Here is a 24,492-nt window from a genome sequence, read left to right as displayed (position 1 = left end):
TGGCTTAGACCTCTCCTTATTTATCATAGACCCTGGATTGCCATTCTTTCCTGGGAAACACATCCTTGTCCCCTTCCTTGCATCCACTTTATTCACATTAGTTGTACAGTTGGACCATTCTGGGGAGTCTTAACACCCCCTATATCTGGGGCAAGAATAATACAAATTATCTTGGACAGTCTCTTCTGGGTACACCCTAATTTATTAGTTTTCATCTTAAACTGACTCTAATTTCATGAGTGGTCCAGATACCATGCTATAAAACAGATCTTTTTGTGAAACTGTCATCCATTGAACATTTATGAAGTGCCAGGTGTTCTTCAAAATGCTTTGCTTGTGAAACAGGGACAGTCAGAATGAGACAATATCAAATCAGATACATTAGAGAGAGAGAGAGAGAGAGAGAGGAATTCTTTTATATTTAACAAAACTAAATTTCCCTGTGAAATTCTACTTCCAGTTGGCAGTAACTAATGTTGCTATGTACAGTCACTTACAAATCAAAACATACTCACAGTTAGGTGAATATTTAATGTAATTGATGTATTACTCCCTCAGCCAAAGCTTACCTATCCCTCTCTGATCCTCTTCCAATTCTCCGAAGTCTTTCCCTCTTACACCACCTGTTTCCACCTTTTAATTTTCCTACTTTACTTGTGCCAGGAGCCAGGAGCGGCAAGGACAGAATGAAAGTGTCACTCATGGTTGGGAGCCCATTGGCATAATTGTAGTGAATACGTCATTTCTTCAGTTTCATCTGTTCCTCCAGCTGGTGCAGATACCTTACTGTCTCTTGGCATAGATGGCTTCTGAGGTTGGCTTTTATTGTGCAGCCATGAGAATGACCTTCACGTGCCCATATGGGCCCTCTTGCAGCTTTCTCACTCAGGTACTTCTCTCGAGGCATGGCGAAGCTTCCTTTTGTCATCCCCAGTGGGTGACCTACCCCACCTCCTCTGCTGGTGTGGTCATTGGGTATGCTGGGTTCAGAGTTATGTTTTATTTCCCTTCCAGCCAGCTGAAACACTTTAAATGAAAGAATCTAAAAATAAATTTGTTTTGGCTCACAGCTTCGTGTAATGTGCCAATTTGATCAGCATGCCTTATTAATTGAAATAAAGTTATTAACTGAAAATGTTGAGTATTACTGTGAAGAGAATAGAGCTCTGAGACTTCATGTTAGATATTTTTTCATACTAACAGCTCATTAAATTTTCAACCTTTGCATCCAATTAATCAACTAGTCACAATTGTACCCAATTATATCAGAAGCCATCCCTCATTCTCACCCACAAAAATGCTATTAAAAGTTATTGTCAATGTCTTGCAGAAAATCAGGTTCTACATATCTAGAAAATTTTCTGGTAAACTTAATAAGCAAGGAAAGGAGGAAAGAAGGAAGAAGATTAAAAACTAAGAAAGAAACAAAGGATGTGGAGGAAGGAAATTAATAAGAACAACAAAAAAAAAAGAAAGAAAGAAAGAAAGAGGGACTTCCTTGGTGGTGCAGTGGTTGAGAGTCCGCCTGCTGATTCAGGGGACACGGGTTCGTGCCCTCCGGGAGGATCCCACATGCCACAGAGCGGCTGGGCCCGTGAGCCCACCAAAAAAAAAAGGAAAGAGAAACTCCCATTATTGATCCTCACTCAATTCACTGTGGGTGGTAGTGTTCACTGCAATCCTCCCCAGCTGTTCACAGATCTAGGGCTTATTAGGCCATTGTATAATGTGGGAAGTATTTTCATGATTTTTTTTTTTTTTTTTTGCGGTACGCGGGCCTCTCACTGTTGTGGCCTCTCCCGTTGTGGAGCACAGGCTCCGGACGCGCAGGCTCAGCAGCCATGGCTCACGGGCCCAGCCGCTCCGCGGCATGTGGGATCTTCCCGGACCGGGGCACGGACCCGTGTCCCCTGCATCGGCAGGCGGACTCTCAACCACTGCGCCACCAGGGAAGCCCCATGATTTTTTAAAAAGTCATAGAATACTTCACCCCAACCAAAGTCTTATATGAAAAAAGCAAAGCATTGATATTTCGGTTGAGGTCTCAGGGCTGATACTCAGCTCTCCCTCTGCCTCTTCTTTCTCACCTCCAGCCCCTCCCCCAGCACTGCTACCCTTATTGTTTCTGTTAAGAATCTCAGGGTATGGAGAACCATATGGCATGGACAACCAAAGTTTGTAAAACTGCATCTCTGTAGATCTTTTTCTGGAATTGCTTCAGGCTCACCTATCTGAAGTACAGATGATCTATTATGTCTTCTATTTATTGGAAACCAGGATGTTATTTTCTGCCTCCAATTTTTCTAGCATCCTCCCATTTCCCACAAGTCCTCAAAATATATTAGCAGCTGACATGTGGACATCTCTTCCCCAAGGTCCCTTGGAACCGAGGATACAAATTGTCTGGATCATTTAGAGCACCAGGTCCACTCTATAAATTATCTCACCTCTCTTGCAGATCAATTCCCACCTGACAATATGGGCTCTACCCTCTCTAGCTGAAGGATCATTTCCTCTGACAAAGTAGCTAAAACTTTGTGAAGTGAAGGAGTTCTGTGTTTCCCCTGTCGTCTGTTAACATTATACCATCTGTCCCAAGCAGCAGGCTTATGCTTACTTTTGTGTTCTCCTTGCTTTTAACATGCTTGAAAAAGCCCTTTGGTGCTGTTGACATTTTTCTGAAACCACATTTTACTCAGGGTTATAGATTTACTGATGTAATTTATATAAGTTTACAACACGTTTAATATTAGTTCTTGGTAGTGTCAACTAATTTCATATTTTGTGCCTGACTAATTCCACTCTAAATCAATAGAACCTAAGTGTTAGTTGGACGTTAGTTGATGTTCTATATTATAAACTTGAACTCTTCCAAATGCTCCTTCTGAAAAGAGCAATGCCACTATACCAGCTCCCCTCCTCAACTTTTACTCATTCATGTTGAAATCCTTCATTATTAGGAAGTTTTTGTTTTTGAGTTATCTATCCTTGCCAAACTTCTTTTCCTTTTAGAGTCCCAGGATGAGATTCCATAAATATCTTTACTCTTATGTATTGCAATCTACATTCCTGCACTTTCTACTGCTCACGTGACATTATCTGCCTGGTGTTCCCTGCTTTAGTTACAGCTACCTGCGTCCAACATTTCTACATATCCAACCACCATTATTTGATGATCACCATTAAGTTCAGAGTACTACTTCCAATTATAACTTGTCCTGTGTTCTAAAAAATGAAAACATTATTCAAGACCTCTGTTATAGTTTGAATTGTTTCCCCATAAAAATTCAAAAATTGGAGCTTCCCTGGTGGCGCAGTGGTTGAGAGTCTGCCTGCCGATGCAGGGGACACAGGTTCGTGCCCCGGTCCGGGAAGATCCCACATGCTGTGGAGCGGCTGGGTCCGTGAGCCATGGCCGCTGAGACTGCGCGTCCGGAGCCTGTGCTCTGCAACGGGAGAGGCCACAACAGTGAGAGGCCCGCCTACTGCAAAAAAAAAAAAAAAAAAAAAAATTGAAGTTCTAACTCTCAGTACCTTAGATTGTGACCTAACTGGGAAATAATGTCATTGCAGATGTAATTAGTTAAGTCATACAGAGTAGGGTGGGTCCCTTATTCAGTAAGACTGGTGACCTTATAAAAAAGGGAAAAGTTGGACACAGACACACACCAAGAGAACCCAATGGGAACATGAAGGCAGGGATCAGGGTGATTCATCTACAAAGCAAAAGGTGCCACAGATTGCCAACAAATCTAGCAGAGAGGTGTGGAACAGATTTTCCTTCACAGTTCTCAGAAGGAACCAACTCCACCAGCACTTAGATCTTATACTTCTAGCCTCCAGAACTGTGGGACAATAAATTTCTTTTGTTTAAGCCACCCAGTTTGCAGTACTTTGTTATTCCTCCTTAGCAAACTAATACAACCAGTTATAAACACATCAAATAGTATGTTTGAAAAGAATTTGATTCCAGATGAATCCTCATGTTAAGAAACTCCCATTACTATAGGAACTTGTCTATTTCCTTTATCTTTTTTTTTTTTTTTCCAATTTTTCCTAAAGCCCATCATCTGTTTTCTGCATCTGGCTGGAAAGTGTTACCTCAATGTAAATTTTACCTTCATTTTGTTTATTGCTTGGTCACCTTAGAGGGAGGATAAATGTTTTTCCTGACACTCAATGTTTTCTTTACCAAATTAATTGGCATTTTCTCCGTAATTGCTGCATATTTATGTCAGCCAGCCAGACAGAATAGTATTCAAGTCCAATGAGCTCAGGAGATGAACTGCTGATTTTACCTCTTTATTAACTTCATGACCTCGACCAAGTTTTTAAATTTCTTCAGGTCCCATTTTCCTCATCTACATTTGATGATTTAAATTGAAAATAAAAACTTACCAATAAGTTAGTGGAGATGATTAAACAAGCTAATGTATGGAAGAATCTTAGAACTTATAATGTATAATAAGGATTCAATAAAAGTTAGTTCTCATAATGTATGTACTCTTTTTTTTTAATTTAATCAAACACATTTTCTCTCCCTTCCCTCTCTCTACTTTTAGATTAAAATCCTACTGATTATATTGGCAATGTCTGGGTCACTATTCTTTGTTCCCACCAAACAATTCAATCCAAATCAAGGACACATTCTCATAGATTAAAACATGTCAAGGAAAATAAATCCTGTTTTCCTACATAGCAACCATTTTTTCACTCCCAATTTTCTTTCTCCTCTAAAGTTATAATCTTCCATTATAAGAAGAGGTAACATCAAATATATCTTCAAGACTTTTAGTTTTCTACCTAAATGTCTATAGTTCCTTAGAGATCTCTTACCAGATGATCTGGCAGTGGCATTTGTTCCAATATAGACCAACAGGAACATGGTCATTTCCAAAATTTCATTGGATGTTCTGTCACGTAAACAATAATTAATGTGGGAAGGCAACACTCTTCCCTCCTCAGAGTAGCCTGTCCACAAAAACTCGCTGTACACTTCAGTCACCAGCCATTAGCTGTCTTGGGTTTTTTTCTTGGAGGTCACCAACAGATTTCCTCAAATTTGTTAATGACTAAAAATCCTAAAAATAAAAATAAAAAATGACTAAATTTATTGTTCAGAGAAACGAAGGCTGAATTTTGTCTTTAAATATCTCAATTCTGCTCATGTGGAAAGGAATTCACTTGTCATATAGCACTGTTGGTTCAGAGCTTCTCTTCTTTCTCATCAGTTTTTTCAGTCACTAGCCAATTTTCACTGATTTTGATTGCCTTCAACTTCCCCACAATGCCCCCCACCTTTAAAATTCAGGTTATTTCTTATGTGCAATCTAGGAATATTTCAACCCCAATAAAAAAATCTTTCTCAAACACACACAGGTTCTTTCCATGCTTTCACCTTCTCTTTTGCTTTAAAATTCAGAAGTTCATAATAATTTGCCCAGTGATTAGCACTAGTCCTCTAGCTATTTTTCAATCACAAAATGCAAACACAGATGTAATCAGCCATACCACAGATAACACTGCTAAAATTTTTTTGAACAAATTTCTGTTTTCTAAAACTTTTTAAAAATCTGCTTCTCTTCCCTCTTTGGCAGACCTTTAACCACTTCCAGATATTTTAAAAAATAACTCAGGTACTGATAGCAATGAATTAAATCAAGAAAAGGCTTCCCTAAATTTGTCATGGAACATTGTCAGTCAAAGACAGTCCTGGTCCAAAATCCCTGATTCCTACTTTTCTTTCATTAAAGACTGCCAAATGTATGATGATTTAATAATCCTGTTCCTGGCATGGGGAGGTGTACAAAAGGATATTTGGATGAGACTAGCAAACTCATTATTCATATCGACCTAAGATGTGATCCCTTGAATTCTAGTGGTGAAAGGTTAATGGTATAATTCACTAGACTCCTTTGAATTTTAATTAAAATTATTTAAAAGATTCTGAATTTCAATATGAACTGGAGCTTTCTATACTATCAGATATGTCATTGCAGGTAAATCTCCTGTATGCACTAAATGAAGAACTCTGATAGTACTTCTCATTTACTTCTCATGAATTTCATTCTATAAATATTTCTGACAATTCATTTCAAATTATCATTGCACTTCTTTAGTGGGCAATGCTACTTAATAAATGTCAAGGAACTATATACACTGCATCCCAAGAGCCAGACTCTCTGAATGATTATTCAAATATGCATTATGGGTCAAATTTGTATTTTCAAGCCATAGAATACTCTTTCTTTATTGCATGTTGCCTTTTCACTGTGCAGTGTTTAAAGAGGTGACATTCAAACTCATCTATAGTAAAGCCCTTAGGAATTTAAATTAACTCTTCCCTTTTGTTATTAAATGTCAAAGGAACTGATCTCTTTGGGAATCACATTACATAGCACCATACTAATAATGTTGATAATAGCAAATATGTTGGTACTAGCACATAGCTTTATAATGTTTATGCACTATTCTAAGTGTTTTACATATATTAATTTTTTTTTTTTTTTTTTTGCGGTACGCGGGCCTCTCACTGTTGTGGCCTCTCTCGTTGCGGAGCACAGGCTCTGGACGCGCAGGCTCAGCGACCATGGCTCATGGGCCCAGCCGCTCCGCGGCATGTGGGATCTTCCCGGACCGGGGCACGGACCCGTGTCCCCTGCATCGGCAGGCGGACTCTCAACCACTGCGCCACCAAGGAAGCCCTACATATATTAATTTGATTAATTCTCACAATAATCTTATAAACAAGTGCTATTATTATCCCAATCTCCCAGGTGATGAACCCAAGGCATGGGGAGAATAAATAAGTGTCCAAGCCAGGGTTCAAAGCTGGATATCTGGAACTAGAATCCACAATTTATTTTAAGTAAAATCAGTTATCGTCTCCAGATCTACATATGTAATGAAACCTGATACCTAAAACATGAAGATTTTTCCACTGAAATAAGACTGTATGCTAAATATGGTATATGGAATATTGTTAGATACCATGGTGTGATGTTAAACATTGCAATTTTGTATTCTTACTATTATATATAAAAAAAGAAGGAGAAAGGAAGCAGGATTTCAAAAATCAAAAAGTGGTTTATTAAGTGCTTGGGAACACAGGCAGTAGAGGAAAAGAAATGGCCTGGAGCAGCTGGGAAGTCTCAACTGTGGAGAGGGTTCTATCATTTTCAACACATGTATTATGGGTTGTATTCTCCAGTATGCCATCTGTATTGGAGTCAAATGCCATGTAAGACCCTTCCATGGTTAGAGTTTTCAGATATTTCAGTGTTATTATGTGCATCACTGTGTATTCATAGTATGTGTATTCATATTAGTTTATGCAAGATATATATAAATTAATCTTGATATTTTTTCCTTAAAGATGGTATTAAATAATGTTTCTTTTTACAATAATTTTCTTATAACCAACTTTGCTAGAAAACATTGATTCCATTGGATTAGATATGTTTGTATTCACAATTATAAACTCAAGATTCTGAAGATAATTCTGAATTATCAAGTTTCATTACATTGTTTATACTGAAGATTTAACTTATTTATATAATAGGTATGTTATTTAAAGCATATATTCCATATACTCTAGTGAGGAAAACTCATCATGTTGTGAAAAATATTTCAAAAGTGATCTCAATATCTGTATTTTTCTTTTAATGGCATCTTTTAACATTGCCAATGAGCAGACGGATGTAAAACAATTAACAGCAGAAAAGAACAGGTGGAATCTGAATTGAAGGATTTAAACCAGCAGGTAAGGACAGATTCATGGTTTACAAAGCCTAGATCTGTAGTTTGAAACAGCAGGCAGAGGGAAGATTCGGGAGAAGGGGATATTTTGATTTTAAAGAAGTGGTCAGTTAAACAGATTAATATCTTTGAATTAATGATGGACACATACTAAATTGACTTACTTAGGAGAATCGGCGGCATGTTTTTAGGTTCTTTTTTGCTTCTCTTTTCCCCCTTCCTAGAAGCATGAAAATACAATTCTTTTTAACCCTGCTGATTTTTTGACATTTTCCATTTGGCAAAAAAGGAATTTCTCGCCCTCTATGGTGTTTCTAATGGACCTGAAACCCGTGTGATTAACATGGTTTCCTTCCTCACACTAGGCTTGGCATCAATAATGCTTTCAGAAATAATGCGTAAATCTCCTTAGATCAAATGATAATTTCTGCAAGTGCTGGCTAAAAACCTGTTATACATGGCCTCCCTTATTCAGCATGAGATTTAAGAAGAACATATTTTTGTTGCTTAGGTTTTGCCTTTAAATTATTCAGAAAGGGGCTTCCCTGGTGGTGCAGTGGTTGAGAGTCTGCCTGCCGATGCAGGGGACACGGGTTCATGCCCCGGTCCGGGAGGATCCCACATGCCGCGGAGCGGCTGGGCCCGTGAGCCATGGCCACTGAGCCTGTGCGTCCAGAGCCTGTGCTCCACAACGGGAGAGACCACAACAGTGAGAGGCCCGCGTACCGCAAAAAAAAAAAAAAAAAAAAAAAAAAAAAAAAAGGCATTGGTGAAATCAATGATTTGGGATTAAGTCACATGAATTTTTTTCATTTAAATAAAAATCATTTACCAGGATAAGGCAGTCATGCTAGTTTAACATTTCATGCTTAGCAAAATTCAGCTTCATGACCAATGTTTTAAAGTCATTTCTGGTAGAGTAATCTTTCTTTCTGTTAAACCCCACAACCAATTTATCAATAAATCAAAATATTCTGAGAACCCGATCACCTCTCACCAAGTCCATTACAACCACTCTTACCCAAGCACCATCTTTTCTTACCTGGAAACTCTAAGTCTGCTAACTGGTCTCCCTTTTCCACTATTGCACCCCTTACTGTCTTGTCTTTCTTAAATTTCATCTTCTCAATGAGATCTATCCTGATCACACTATTAAAATTGTAGCTACCCTCCCTACACTCCTTAACCTACTCCCCTTTTTCTCTTTTCTACAACACTTACAATTTGAATTATATATAATAAGCTAATTTATCATTTTTATTGTATAGTATCTCCTCATTTTAGACTATGAGTCCCATAAAAGCAAGGTCCTTTGTCTATTTTGTTTAGTGGTCTTTTTTTTTTTTTTTTTGCGGTACGTGGGCCTCTCACTGTTGTGGCCTCTCCCGTTGCGGAGCACAGGCTCTGGACGCGCAGGCCCAGTGACCATAGCTCACGGGCCCAGCCACTCCATGGCATGTGGGATCTTCCTGGACCGGGGCATGAACCCATGTCCCCTGCATCAGCAGGCAGACCCTCAACCACTGCACCACCAGGGAAGCCCCTAGTGGTCTATTTTAAGGGCCTGAATCATTGTGTGGCTCATAGTAAGGAACACGAATAAATATTTGTTGAATGAATAAGTGACTGAATAAATACAAATAGCATTCCTGTAGGATCATGCTTTCTAATTGTAACTGATCATATCTTTAAAATATGGTAATATCTTCTTTTTGTAGAACCGTTGTTAACTTTCTAATTAGTTTTACTTGTTAAATATACTGTAGTGCTGTAGTCTGAGTGCTTCAACACTCCTGGCAGCCAGCCTCTCCAGGCCCTCAAATTGTTTCATGCATGGAAAAAGGTATACAAAGTAATCTATTAAAATATTAAGAAGGCATTCCCAGGGGATAACTTCAAGATGGCAGAGGAGTAAGACATGGAGATCACCTTCCTCCCCACAGATACATCAAAAATATATCTACACATGGAACAACTCCTACAGAACACCTACTGAACGCTGGCAGAAGACCTCAGACCCCCCAAAAGGCAAGAAACTCCCCACGTACCTGGGTAGGGCAAAATAAAAAACAGAGACAAAAGAATAGGGATGGGACTTGCACCTCTGGGAGGGAGCTGTGAAGGAGGAAAAATTTCCACACACTAGGAAGCCCCTTCACTGGCAGAGACGGCAGGTGGGTGGGGGGGAAGCTTTGGAGCCATGGAGGAGAGCACAGCAACAGGGGTGCGGAGGACAAAGTGGAGAGATTCCCGCACAGAGGATCGGTGCTGACCAGCACTCACCAGCCCGAGAGGCTTGTCTGCTCACTCGCCGGGGCAGGTAGGGTCTGGGAGCTGAGGCTCGGGCTTCGGAGGTCATATCCCAGGAGACGACTGGGATTGGCTGTGTGAACACAGCCTGAAGGGGGCTAGTGTGCCACAGCTAGCCAGAAGGTAGTCTGGGAAAATGTCTGGACCGTCTAAGAGTCAAGAGACCCTTGTTTTGGGGTGCACGAGGAGAGGGGATTCACAGCACCGCCTAAATGAGCTCCAGAGATGGGTGCGAGCTGCGGCTATCAGCACAGACCCAGAGACAGGCATGAAACGCCAAGGCTGCTGCTACAGCCACCAAGAAGCCTGTGTGCAAGCACAGGTCACTATCCACACCTTCCCTCCCAGGAGCCTGTGCAGCCCACCACTGCCAGGGTCCCGTGATCCAGGGACTACTTCCCTGGGAGAACACACGGTGCACTCAGGCTATTGCAATGTCACACTGGCCTCGGCAGCTGCAGGCACGCCCCGCATTCTGTACCCCTCCCTCCCCCCGGCCTGAGTGAGCCAGAGCCACCTAATCAGCTGCTACTCTAACCCTGTCCTCTCTGGGCAGGGAACAGATGCCCTCAGACAACCTACAAGCAGAGGCAGGGCCAAATCCAAAGGTGAACCCCAGGAGTGGTGTGAAAAAAGAAGAGAAAGGGAAATCTCTCCAAGCAGCCTCAGGGGCAGCAGATTAAATCTTCATAATCAACTTGATGTACTCTGCATGTGGAATACCTGAATAGACAAGGCATCATCCCAAAATTGAGGCAGCGGACTTTGGGATCAACAGTAGACTTGGAGGTTGCTTTCTGCATTTAATTTGTTTCCAATTTTATGTTTATCTTAGTTTAGTATTTAGAGTTTATTATCATTGGTAGATTTGTTTATTGATTTGGTTGCTCTCTTCTTTTTTTCTTTTTTTATGTGTACATATTTTTCCTTTTTCTCCTTTTGTGAGTGTGTATGTGTATGCTTCTTTGTGTGATTTTCTCTGTATACCTTTGCATTTACCATTTCTCCCTGGGTTCTATTTCTCTAGGTTTTTTGTTTGTTTTTTTGTGTTTCAGTATAGTTTTTAGCAATTGTTATCATAGTGGATTTGTTTTTTGGTTTGGTTGCTGTCTCTTTCTTTCTTTTTCTTTATTACTTTTTTATTTTTTATTTTAATAACTTTCTTTCTTTCTTTCTTTCTTTCTTTCTTTTTTTTTCTCACTTTTCTTCTGAGCCGGGTGGCTTCCAGAGTCTTGGTGCTCCAGCCAGTGTCAGGCCTGAGCCTCTGAGATGGGAGAGCTGAGTTCAGGACATTGGTCCACTAGAGACCTCCTGACCCCACATAATATCAAATGGAGAAAGATCTCCCAGAGATCTCCATCTCAATGCTAACACCCAGCTCCACTCAATGACCAGCAAGCTACAGTGTTGGACACCCAATGCCAAACAACTAGCAAGATAAGAACACAACCCCACCCATTAACACAGAGGCTGCCTAAAATCATAATAAGGTTACAGACACCCCAAAATACATCACTGGATGTGGTCCTGCCCACCAGAGAAACAAGATCCAGCCTTATCCATCAAAACAGAGGCACCACTCCCCTCCACCAGGAAGCCTATGCAACCTACTGAACCAACCTTACCCAAAGGGGCAGACAACAAAAACAATGGGAACTACAAACCTGCAGCCTGCAGAAAGGAGACCCCAAGCACAGTAACTTAAGCAAAATGAGAAGACAGAGAAATACACAGCAGATGAAGGAGCAAGGTAAAAACCCACCAGACCAAACAAATGAAGAGGAAATATGCAGTCTACATGAAAAAGAATTCAGAGTAATGATAGTAAAGATGATCCAAAATCTTGGAAATAGAATGGAGAAAATACAAGAAACGTTTAACAAGGATCTAAAAGAACTAAAGAGCAAACAAAGAATGATGAACAACACAATAAATGAAATTAAAAATTCTCTAGAAGGGATCAGTAGCAGAATAAAAGAGGTAGAAGAACAGATAAGTGACCTGGAAGATAAAATAGTGAAAATAACTACTGCAGAGCAGAATAAAGAAAAAGAATGAAAAGAATTTAGGACAGTCACAGAGACTTCTGTGACAACATTAAATGCACCAACATTCGAATTATAAGGTCCCAGAAGAAGAAGAGAAAAAGAAAGGGACTGAGAATATATTTGAAGAGACTGTAGTTGAAATCTTCCCTAATATGGGAAAGAAAATAATCAAGTCCAGGAAGCACAGAGAGTCCCATACAGGATAAATCCAAGGAGAAACATGCAAGACACATATTAATCACACTATCAACAATTAAATACAATGAAAAAATATTAAAAACAGCAAGGGAAAAACAGCAAATAACTTACAAGGGAATCCCCAAAAGGTTAACAGCTGATCTTTCAGCAGAAACTCTGCAAGCCAGAAGGGAGTGGCAGGACATATTTAAAGTGATGAAAGAAAAAAACCTGCAACAAAGATTACTCTACCCCGCAAGGACCTCATTCAGATTCTATGGAGAAATTAAGACCTTTAAAAACAAACGAAAGCTAAAAGAATTCAGCACCACCAAACCAGCTTTACGACAAATCCTAAAAGAACTTCTCTAGGCAGGAAACACAAGAGAAGGAAAAGACCTACAAAAACAAACCCAAAACAATTAAGAAAATGGTATCAGCTTCCCTGATGGCACAGTGGTTAAAAATCCACCTGCCAGTGCAGGGAACATGGGTTCGAGTCCTGGTCCGGGAGGATCCCACATGCCACAGAGCAACAGAGCCCATGTGCCACAACTACTGAGTCTGCGCTCTATAGCCCATGAGCCACAACTACTGAAGCCCGTGAGCCACATCTACTGAAACCCACACGCCTAGAGCCTGTGCTCCGCAACAAGAAAAGTCACTGCAATGAGAAGCCCGCACACTGCAATGAAGAGTTGCCCCCATTCGCCACAACTAGAGAAAGCCCATCGCAGCAACAAAGACCAACACAGCCAAAGATAATAAATTAAATAAATAATTTTTTTAAAAAAAGAAAGAAAATTGTAATAGGAACACACATATCGATAATTACCTTAAATGTAAATGGATTAAATGTTCCAACCAAAAGACATAGACTGGCTGAATGGATTCATAAACAAGATCCATATATATGCTATCTACAAGAGACCCACATCAGATCTAGGGACACATATAGACTGAAAGTGAGGGAATGGAAAAAGATATTCCATACAAATGGAAATCAAAAGAAACCTGGAGTAGCAATTCTCATATCAGATGAAATAGACCCAAAGCAATTTACAGATTCAATGCAATCCCTATCAAACTACCAATGGCATTTTTCACAGAACTAGAACAAAACTTTCACAATTTGTATGGAAACACAAAAGACCCCAAATAGCCAAAGCAACCTTGAGAAAGAAAAATGGAGCTGCAGGAATCAGGCTCCCTGACTTCAGACTATACCACATAGTTACAGTAATCAAGACAGTATGGTACTGGCAGAAAAAAAAGAAATATAGATCAATGGAATAGGATAGAAAGCACAGAGATAAACCCACACACATATGGTCATCTTTTCTTTGATAAAGGAGGGAAGAATATACAATGGAGAAAAGACAGCCTCTTCAATAAAAGGAACTGGGAAAACTGGACAGCTACATGTAAAAGAAAGAAATTCGAGGGCTTCCCTGGTGGCGCAGTGGTTGAGAGTATGCCTGCCGATGCAGGAGACATGGGTTCGTGCCCTGGTCTGGGAGGATCCCACATGCCACAGAGCAGCTGGGCCCGTGGGCCATGGCTGCTGGGCCTGCGTTCCCGGAGCCTGTGCTCCGCAGCGGTAGAGGCCGCAATGGTGAAAGGCCCATGTACCATAAAAAAAAAAAAAAAAAAAAAAAAAAGAATGAAATTCGAACACTCCCTAACACCATACACAAAAATAAGCTCAAAATGAATTAAAGACCTAAATGTAAGGCCAGACACTATCAAAGTCTTAGAGGAAAATATTAGCAGAACACTCTATGACATAAATCACAGCAGGATCCTTTTTGACCCACCTCCTAGAGAAATGGAAATAAAAACAAAAATAAACAAATGGGACCTAATGAAACTTAAAAGCTTTTGCATAGCAAAGGAAACCATAAACAAGATGAAAAGACAACTCTCAGAATGGGAGAAAATATTTTCAAATGAATCAACTGACAAAGGATTAATCTCCAAAATTTACAAGCAGCTCATGCAGCTCAATATCAAAAAACAACCCAATCCAAAAATGTACAGAAGACCTAAATAGACATTTCTCTAAAGAAGATATACAGATTGCCAACAAACACATAAAAAGCTGCTCAACATCACTAATCATTAGAGAAATGCAAATGAAAACTACTGTGAGGGGCTTCCCTGGTGGCGCAGTGGTTGAGAGTCCGCCTGCCAATGCAAGGGACGCGGGTTTGTGCCCCGGTCTGGGAAGATCCCACATGCCGTGGAGCGGCTGGGCCCGTGAGCCATGGCCACTGAGCCTACGCATCTGGAGCCTGTGCTCCACAACGGGAGAGGCCACAACAGTGAGAGGCCCACGTACTGCAAAAAAAGGAAAAACAAAAAACTACAGTGAGGTATCTACTCACACCAGTCAGAATGGCCATCATCAAAAAATCTATAAACAATAAATGCTGGAGAGGGTGTGGAGAAAAGGGAACCCTCTTGAACTGTTGGTGGGAATGTAAATTGATACAGCCACTATGGAGAACAGTATGGTGGTTCCTTAAAAAACTATAAATAGAACTACCATATGACTCAGCAATCCCACTACTGGGCATACACCCTGAGAAAACCATAATTCAAAAAGAGTCATGTACCACAATGTTCATTGCAGCTCTATTTACAGTAGCCAGGACATGGAAGCAACTTACCTGTCCATCGACAGATGAATGGATAAAGAAGATGTGGCACATACATACAATGGAATATTACTCAGCCATAAAAAGAAACGAAACTGAGTTATTTGTAGTGAGGTGGATGGATCTAGAGACTGTCATACAGAGCGAAGTAAGTCAGATAGAGGAAAACAAATGCTAACATATATATGGAACCCAAAAAAAAAAGAAAAAAAAAGTTCTGAAGAACCTAAGGGCAGTACAGGAATAAAGACACAGAGGTAGAGAATGGACTTGAGGACACGGGGAGGGGGAAGGGTAATCTGGGATGAAGTGAGAGAGTGGCATGGACTTATATACACTACCAAATGTAAAATAGATAGCTAGAGGAAGCAGCCACATAGCACAGGGAGATCAGCTCAGTGCTTTGTGTCCATCTAGAGGGGAGGGAAAGGGAGGGTGGGTGGGAGAGGTAAGAGCGAGGAGATATGGGGATATATGTATACATATAGCTGATTCACTTCATTATAAAGCAGAAACTAACACACCATTGTTAACCAATCATACTCCAATAAAGACGTTAAAAAAATAAAGGCATTCCCATGAAACTATTCCCTATCCCTAAATCATTGTCATTTCATCAGTGTAAACACAACTTTCTACTTCATCTTCATAGTTTCTTATAAAATGAACTGACTCCACTACATATCAAGCAACTTACTTGTCTTCCCATTATTCTTCATCAGGGTATTGGCAACAGAATCTTTTACCAGGGCTTTACATAATTTCTAAATTAGTAATTTCACTAGTTAAAATGGTCTGATAACATACCTAACCTGATTCAAAAGAACTTGATAGAAGTTAACAACTTCACATAAGCGCTGTATCCCTTCTTCTTCCCAATAATAAATGTGATTCTTTGTTTTTAGCTAATTTTTTCACTTGTCATTTTATTAATTCAAGAAATACTTTGTAGTTCCAGGAACTGTTCTAGGAACTGTTCTAGGAACTTTGCAATGAATAAATCAGACAATGATTGGTCCTTGTGGAGCTCACATTCTCATCTTTTGATTCAGAGACAATTCAACAATTGGATTCATCTGGGTGCTAAACATTTCTGTTCTATGCAAATCTTGATTAGATGCATTATTAAAGACATGTGGACACATTTTTTAAAATAGCAAATGCAAATACCAGCCTTCTGCTAATGAATATCCTTGCTCTGACTGGGGTTCTATTGCCATGAGAATTACAAAACTTGTCAGCATTAGAGACCCCAGACCTGGGCATCCATCTCAACTCCATCACTTCCTGCTTGTGTGACATTGAAAATGTTACTTCAATTCTCTACCTCTCACGGTTTCTGTATCTACCAAATGCAAATAATACTTCACAGAGTTGTATTAAAATCCTGTAAAGCACCTACAACATTATTAGCCAATAGCAAGTATTCACCAAATCACAGTTATTATTAAGTTGCATATAGCAAAGGAAAAAAAAAGAATCCAATATTCTCTATCTGTAACATCAGTAAATTGAAAAAACTATTTCTTGATGATAAAGACCCAGCAAAAATATTTTACTAGCAAAGAAAACTACCTATCTCTGATGCAACTGGTCTCGTTATTAGGGTTGAAATCATATATTCTCTACTCTAGAGAGAATTTATGATCAAACCAGATCAGGATAAATTCCCTTGCTTTGTTCCCATATTACTAGCCTTTCCCCTTCCCCACACTTGTCACACTCATAATTACATGATTCACATCTGACTGTACCACTTCACATTAAATGCTGCAGGATAGCAGGAGAAGGGCCTTAGCATTCTATAGCATAGTCTGTTTCCTACTGAATGCTCATCACACAAGGTCTGGGACACAGTTAGGTACACAACAAGATTTCTTTTTAATTGTAATGCAATCAGCGAGAAATTTATAATTAGCCTCACAGAAGGTCTGTTTAATTTTTTTTTTATTTTAGTATAGCCTAAGTCATCTTTAAGAAATTTAGGTGCCAATATCCTGAAAAACAAAGCAGACCCATTATAACAGTTTTTATTTTTATCCATAAATTTGTTCTATCTGTTGTGATTTTTTATTGGTTTACTTACTTTCATTTTATGTTTCAGAGAATTGCCTCCATAGAAACTCTTATTTCCAGAAATACTGAAGAGCAGTCTGCATCAGCTGAGAAAAATGAAACTGGCATTCCTGAAGAGAAAAGCCAGGTACAGCCATGTGGGAACTAGGAATAACCTTAGACAAAAAGGATGCAGCTCCCAGGGCTGCAGGCCAATCCTTTCTTGTGCCATTGTTTGGGAGGTTCTAGGCCAAGTTCTTCCAGGAAATACATGTTGAACTCTCACCATACCCTGTGGTGGGCCTTCTGTTGCTGTCTCCGTTTTGTCAGTGAAGAAGCGTGTCTTAGGTGAAGTTTAGAATTCTCAGGGACACTGGTCAGAAGGCAACATGGGTTTCCAGTCCAAGGCTCCCTGCCTCCATGTCATGACTGTCCTCAATGTCTCATGAATGTCCTTTTGTGATCTTGATCCTGGGTTCAAGTAAGAATAGTTTTAACTACACTACAAGCAAAAAGTAGACTCATGAGGTAATCAAAATCCAAACAATGGATATATTTTTTCCAATTTGCCTAAAAAGATACCACAAGAGCTGTTTCATAATTACAACTTAGTTTCAGAGAGCACTTTCTTTCGCCAAAGTAGTAATGTTGGGAAACCTTATCTCTTCAGTTAGAAGGAAAAAATACATCCCATAGTATTACAAATTAACATTCAGTAATGAGCTTGCTTCAGACTTCCTGAGACATGTAAACATCTGGGAAATGTTTCCACATTGTTTGCAATATCCTTCTATCATGTACATGGACAAAGAATTGGTATGTATAAACTACAATAAATAAATTCATATATTCAGTGTTGTAACTGACACACTAATAAAAATGCTACATTAAGCTGCAAGCAGTGAAAAGCTTCTAGCTAATTTACTGGGTGGTGTGAAAAGTGTTAGAAAAAGTTGACTATTTAATTGTATAAAGTCTCTAGTTTTAATGACCTCACAGCAACTTGCAAATTATATTTTAAGGTATTATCAGTTCTTAAGACTATAGTAGAGGGATGTTATGTTACATTAACCCCCATGTTCTTGGGGAATAAGTTGAAACACAAGCAGGTGACTTATTCAAAGTGACTCCAATTGCCCATAGAGCCAGAAATGGGCAAGAGGCTCTCTTCTGCAAAATGTCTCCCACATTCCTACCCATCACATGCACATACCAAAAACTTTGTTATTCACTACTACACTATATCAGGAGTTGCTTGCTCTTGAAAATGTGGTTAAATGGTATCATCAAAAACAGATAGGTTGAGGGCTTCCCTGGTGGGGCAGTGGTTGAGAGTCCGCCTGCCGATGCAGGGGACACGGGTTCGTGCCCCGGTCCAGGAAGATCCCACATGCCACGGAGTGGCTGGGCCCGTGAGCCGTGGCCACTGAGCCTGCGCATCCGGAGCCTGTGCTCCGCAACGAACGGGAGAGGCCACAACAGTGAGAGGCCCGCGTACCGAAAAAAAAAACAAAAAAAAAGATAGGTTGAAATTTTGTTTAAAGAGTTGAGGTGACATCAAATACATGAAAAAATCTAGGAAATGGTGAAAGAATGGACTTATGTGAAGAGGGAATATTATTCTTTCAAAAATGGTGCTGCTGCCATTCTTCAGAGTAACAGTTTTCACTTCCTTAAAACCTTTGGACTGTCCTCCAGTTTCTTTAGATGCCATAACCTTCAACATGAGAATTTCTAATCCATACCACATTGCTACAAGTAAATGCTAAAACTTAATTTCTTGTACATGTAGTAGCAAGCAAAATAAAGGCAAAGAATTTTTTTTCATTTAGATCACTAAAGAATTCTTAAGCTGTGCTTTTTGCTCAGTTTTATATAGTACTACTGATCTGAATCTTCCTTCATCACGTAACATCATTTTGTAAATCAACTGGGTACATTCAGGAGTGTGTATGTGTGTGTGTGTGTCTGTGTGTGTGGTGTATGTGTGTGTTTTCCAGAAGAGCCCAGCCCAGTTCTACCCTTGGCTGTCCTAATGTTCTTTCATTTTGGTTGTGCTTTGGATTAAAACAATTGCAAAGCACAAACGTGGATTGCCAGCAAAGGTGACCTTTCTTTAATATTAGATTACAACCTGTTTCTATGAAAATGAGCATGACTGTCCTAAACCTTGGTTAAAAGAACCAGATGCTTCCCTAGCTTATTGCTGGTTAAGATTTAATATTTAATTAGGCATTTACAGGGCTGGATTCAAGAATCTCTCCGTTGGTGAAAAATATCTTTATTGCCGCTACTGCTTGGAGTTTCCATTGAAGAAAACAGGCACCAACAAAATAACCAGTCATAGGTATTCATGAGGAAGAAGGTCATTCTACACAGACACGAAATGTTCCACTTGGCCAGTTCATGTGGTCTGGCTGACTATATTCAAAATTAGGTGTTTTCAATCCTGGATTTCTCAGAGAACTCTAAGCCGGTTTGATGCCTGGTTTGAATTGCTGACAGCAGCTCCATCCAGGTTCCTGTCTCCCATTCTCCGCTGCCGGCTGCATGACCGTCTTCCTGCCAGCCCCACGCTCACCGCTACTGCCTTCTGGTGCTTGCAGTTTCCTGGGAACAGCCCCTGCCAGTTACTAGCTGGGACCTCTGCCAGCTCCACAGCAGTCCCTCCCTGCCACATGGCAGACCCTGCACCCCTGTGTCAGCCCTGCTGTCACGTGCAGAAAAATCATTCAGTGCGTTGCCAGAAATTAACTTCCCCACGGAGCCGCTTTCCCTGAGCTCATTGTTTGAGTGAGGTGTGGTTTAATTTTCTTCTTTTAGACAGTTTGCATATTTCATGCGAAGGGATTCTTTTGCTGGTAGGCTGACCGAGAGGCTCTCAAAAACATGTTTGCTTCTCACACTTTTGACCACAATTTTCTTGAACTCAGTAAAATCATTGGACAGAAACAACTAAATTTTAAGTCTGGAATCCAGATTCAAACAAACAGGAACTTTAAATGATCTTCTCCTAATGTTTACAAAACATCATAAATTAGGAAAAGAAACTGCAGAACTCAGAGCTTCCACACTTTTCAACTCCACAGAATATATTAATTTGGGCAGAGTTCACAAAGTCTTGAACAAACTGCTACCCAAAAATCTATTAAAAATTTTTTTAAATAGTAGTCAAATACCTACAGTGCTCTAAGGTATTAGAATAGATAAAGAGATACAAAAAGAGCTTAAGACATGGGCCCTGCTCATAAGTAGTTTTCAATTTACTTTGGGATCCCAATAACGTTTTGCAGAGTATTGCAACACCAAAAAGTGAGCTCTCATTTAATTATACATTGGACACCATGGTCTACAGCACATACAGTGCCAGGGGTTTAGGGGAAGATCTACGTTGAACTGCGAAGGTTTCGAAAGGAAATGGGTCTTAAGGTGGGCTCATTTGACTGCATTAGCAAATTTGTGGTAGAAAATGCTGCACCCAGATTGTGAAACCTCTCAAATACCCAGGTTATAGAGCCTGAATTTTACATTATCAGCAATGGGAAGCGATTGAAAGTGTCTTGGGTAGAGCAGTAACATGATAAACTTTGGAATAGGTTGATCCATATACATTTGGCCCTTTTCTGTAAGGCAAAAGCATTCAGTACCTGCACTTTCTTAAGCTTCAAACTAACAAGATGAGCTAAGACACGATGAAGAGAAAAGAACAGAGTTTTCGGGCCTCCCTGGTGGCGCAAGTGGTTGAGAGTCCGCCTGCCGATGCAGGGGATACGGGTTCGTGCCCCGGTCTGGGAGGATCCCATATGCCGCGGAACGGCTGGGCCCGTGAGCCATGGCCGCTGAGCCTGCGCGTCCGGAGCCTGTGCTCCGCAACGGGAGAGGCCACAACAGTGAGAGGCCCGCATACCGCAAAAAAAAAAAAAAAAAAAAAAAAAGAACAGAGTTTTCTCAAGAACCTTTTGCTCTATCAACAAATTTGCCAAACTACCCCCTTTACCAGTGTCTACTTTCTTAAAGAGATGAAAAGAATAAGAAAAGAAGATGAGAAGATAGAACAAAAGGAGAAGGAAACAAAAAGGCAGGAAATCAGAAAGAATCACAGAGCATCTTGAAAATTCTTTAACAAAGAAAAGTAACTACCTTCTTGGAAAGCTCTCAAGTAAATCTGCCTTAACACTTCAGTTAGGTCACAAGGAATAGAGCAATTCTTTAAAGCTTACACATGGGCCCATTTTGAGTAGAACAAAATATAACTTGAAGATTATATTTTTTCCCTTTCCTCCCAATTAGCTATTACTTACATTTTGTAAAAAAAAATTAATTCATGTTTTCAGGCTCTAAAGAAATTCTGTCAACTTGTTTCTTAATCCACTACTTGAAATTACAATTTAGAGATATCAGAAGTTATCTATTTACTTGCATTATATTTGGTGGAAGAATTGTATTCTCTGCTAAACTTCAGATGATACAATTGAAATGCCAAACATTTGGCTTCACAAAATATAAGCGCAATGTTCTGCTGCTCTACAATCTTCGCAGCTGGGATCATTTAACTCTTGGCCCACACTCGGGGACCTGTCACCTCCAAAAACGAGAATCTGAGCCCAGCTCAGGCATGGAATCAACAAATATTATTCTTATTGCTGATCATGTATAACACCATGCAGAGCCTCCTACCATGATGAACACCCCACATTGACTTCTAACTTCCCATTCATCTGGCCCACATCTTTCTGCTTCCTTCTTCTCTGCAACCATTCTTCTCCCAGCTGGACATTTTCTATAGGACCATTGCAGAAAGGGATGTTATTTCCCTTTCCTTTCTCTACCCTTCTTTCTCTGAAACAACTAGAAGGAAACACAGAAGAGATAGTATAATGGACAATGGTAACATTACAAAGAAAATACTGGTCATGAGAAGTGTAATATTCATTCAGGTTTTATTCAAGTAAAACTGGGTCTAAACATGTTCTTTCTTACTTTCTGTCTTGCTCTTTCACTGGAATAGTGTTTTCCTATGTCCATAAAATTTGGGATCCTAAAATCTCTCTCTCTTTTTCCTTCCTAATAAACTACTGAATTTCCTTTGTTCTTAGACAAGAAGTTCCAATCTTAGTCTCTGTAATCCTGAGACAGAAAATAAAACTGATGAGGGGTCAACTTTGTTAACATATACAAAAAGAGTCATCTACATGGGCCAAGACCTCTGCCAATAGCCTGTATTTTAATCTTTGAACTTCCATTGATTGTCTGTACCAGTCTTTGCTTGAAAAGACACACTTTATCTTAGATTCACTTTCCAAGGGTCAAAACTCAAGTTCCTAGAGAGTCCAGAAAGGTAACATAAAGAGTGACAAGGAACCAGGTATAAATAAAATAAGGAGTGACAGGAACTGTGATGATCTGGAGGGCTTGTGTCCCATCTTAAGGGGGTCACACAAATAAATCAATAATTGCCTTGTAAAGAGTTGGGCCAGTGTTTCCAGACCTTTTTACATTTTTTTCCAAATATTTTTAATTTGAGAAATTAATTTAAAATTATTCTAAAAGTTTTTCAATCAAATGACAAATCTTTGCAAATATATCTTAAAAACATTCATCTTAATGATAAATAACTTTATGCATGCAATCAAGTAGACCATCTATAGCAAGGGTTGGCAAACCTTTCTGTAAACAGCCAAATAGTAAATAATTTCTATTTTGCAGGTAATTCAGCCACTAAGCTCTACCATTGTAGTGAGAAAGCAGCCATATGTACACAAATGATCCATGGTTATGTTCTGATAAAACTTTATTGGCCAAAAAACGTACAGGGTCAGATTTGACCCATGGTCATAGTTTGCTACCCCAGTCTATACATATCTCTGTAAGGCTATTCATAGAGTTATTTCCTGAGTGTGTATCTAATAGTCCATATAGTCCACAAATCTCAACTTAAATAGTGCTTGCTTCCCTGGGCTCTGAGTCAGAGGCCCCTGGTTGGTGTCTTCATTACACCTGTGCCTGCCTTATTATAAGATTCACCAAAACATCATAGTAGGCTCTAATCTTTAGGATAACAATGAATTGTCCTGTAGCTGCTGTGCCTGGCACGTAGTAATCATACAATAAATATTTTCAGTGCATTTTCTTGTCTTTTTCCCTAATTAATCTAAGTTGGAAGTGTTTTTCTATTTTACTTCCAGAAAGAGAAGACGGGAAGCCATAAGACGTGAACTATTTGCTAGTGCCTTCATCTAAACTAGACTGTATCATCATCAAAGTCGTCCTATGAATGGCACATTTAATTTTTTCAGTCTTAGCATTAGGAAATTATGAAACTGGTTGTAGTGGTTCTTCTCACATAACATAAGGATTAAGAGCCAGATTCTTGGGACCAGACTCCTTGGGTTACAAATCCTGGCTGCACCACTTACTGTGTGTTATTATTCAAGTTACTTAGCTTTTCTGTTAGCTCAGTTTTCCTGTCTAAAAAAATTGTGGGTCTTCCCTGGTGGTCCAGTGGTAAAGAATCCGCCTTACAATGCAGGGGACGTGGGTTCGATCCTTGGTCAGGGAACTAATATCCCACATACCAGGGGGCAACTAAGCTTGTGCGCCACAACTACTGAGCTCACATACCTCAACTAGAGAGCCCAAGTACTGCAAACTACAGATCCCACGTGCCCTGGAGCCCGCACGCCACAACTAGAGAGAAACCTGTGCACTGCAACCCACGTGCCACAATGAAGATCACGTGTGCTGCAACTAAGACCTGACACAGCCAAAAATAAAAGAAAAATTAAATAAATAAAATAAAATAAAATAAAATAAAATAAAAGTGTGCATAATATTCATACCTTCCTCATAGTAGGTTAATGGCTAGAAAGTCCTTAGAGAAATGCCAAGATATCCTCTGCACTCAGTAAATATGAACCAGTCTTACTGAGTGCAGAGCCAATTGTCTGTGCTTGAAACCATTCCTTAGTGTCCTCCAGGTCCTTGCTGCATCCACTCAGTCAAGCCTTTGTCCTGGCCACCCAATTGGAATGCCTTTGTCACACTTAGCTGTGACCTCCAAGTTACCATATCCAATGACCATTCCATAGGCCTTAGCTTATTAGATCTCAAAGCAGCATTTTGATACAGGCAATCCCTCCTTGCTTCTTGAAATATGTTCTTCACTCTGCCATGGAATACCATTTTCTCTTGCTTCTTATGCCTTCTTCACTGGCCATGTCTCAATCTCACTCCTGCTGCATCCTCATCTTCTCATCTTCTTGATCTTAGAATTTTCCTAAGCTCAGGGCTTAAATCTTCCACCTTCACTCACTTCAAGGTGATCTCATCTACATTCAGGTATTTAAATATCGTCTGGATGCTGATGACTTCCAAATACATACTCCAGCACTGAACTTTTATGTGAACCGCTCCTACTCAAACTCTTGACTTGGCTATTGAATTAGAATTCCAAACTCAGCATGCCTGAAACCAAACTCTTGATG

This window comes from Mesoplodon densirostris, chromosome 1, assembly GCF_025265405.1.
Source record: "Mesoplodon densirostris isolate mMesDen1 chromosome 1, mMesDen1 primary haplotype, whole genome shotgun sequence".
NCBI classification, from domain to species: Eukaryota; Metazoa; Chordata; class Mammalia; order Artiodactyla; family Ziphiidae; genus Mesoplodon; species Mesoplodon densirostris.
The sequence above is the reverse complement of the archived record's forward strand: the minus strand, read 5'-3'. Positions refer to the sequence as shown.